Consider the following 562-nt stretch of genomic DNA (forward strand, 5'->3'; position numbering starts at 1 on the left):
TGTGTGTGTGTGTGTGTGTGTGTGTGTGTGTGTGTGTTTGAGCGTGTGTGTTTCTGTGTGTGTATATTACTGTGTGTGTACACGTACACACATGCGCATACATATACATATTCAAATTTACAATTCTAAAAGTTAAATACAAACACTGAATAAATTCTATTGTCAGTATTTGATACGGATCGTATATATAAAAAGTTTACACAAACAAGTTAAATCTGAATATCAGTACATTTATTATAATTATATAAAGGCAAATTATAAAAACATCCAGGTAAAGTATAAGTCATTATACACATTAACCCCCCCCCCCCTCACACACACACACATAGTCCCCGCTCAGGAGCTAAACAACAACAAAAGCAATAGTAATAACAATAACAATGAAACAACCAAAACTTACAATAATTCAAATTGGGGAGAAATTTTAAAAATTTAAAATTTGGGAGAAGTTGAAGTAGGAATTTTAGATTTGGAAAAAGCGGTTTAAAAAAAAAAAATTTCAAAAAAAGTACAAAATTTAAAATGGAATTTGAGAAGGTGTTTTTTTTTTAATGTAATATCC

The sequence above is a fragment of the Octopus bimaculoides genome, chromosome 4 (assembly GCF_001194135.2).
Source record: "Octopus bimaculoides isolate UCB-OBI-ISO-001 chromosome 4, ASM119413v2, whole genome shotgun sequence".
NCBI classification, from domain to species: Eukaryota; Metazoa; Mollusca; class Cephalopoda; order Octopoda; family Octopodidae; genus Octopus; species Octopus bimaculoides.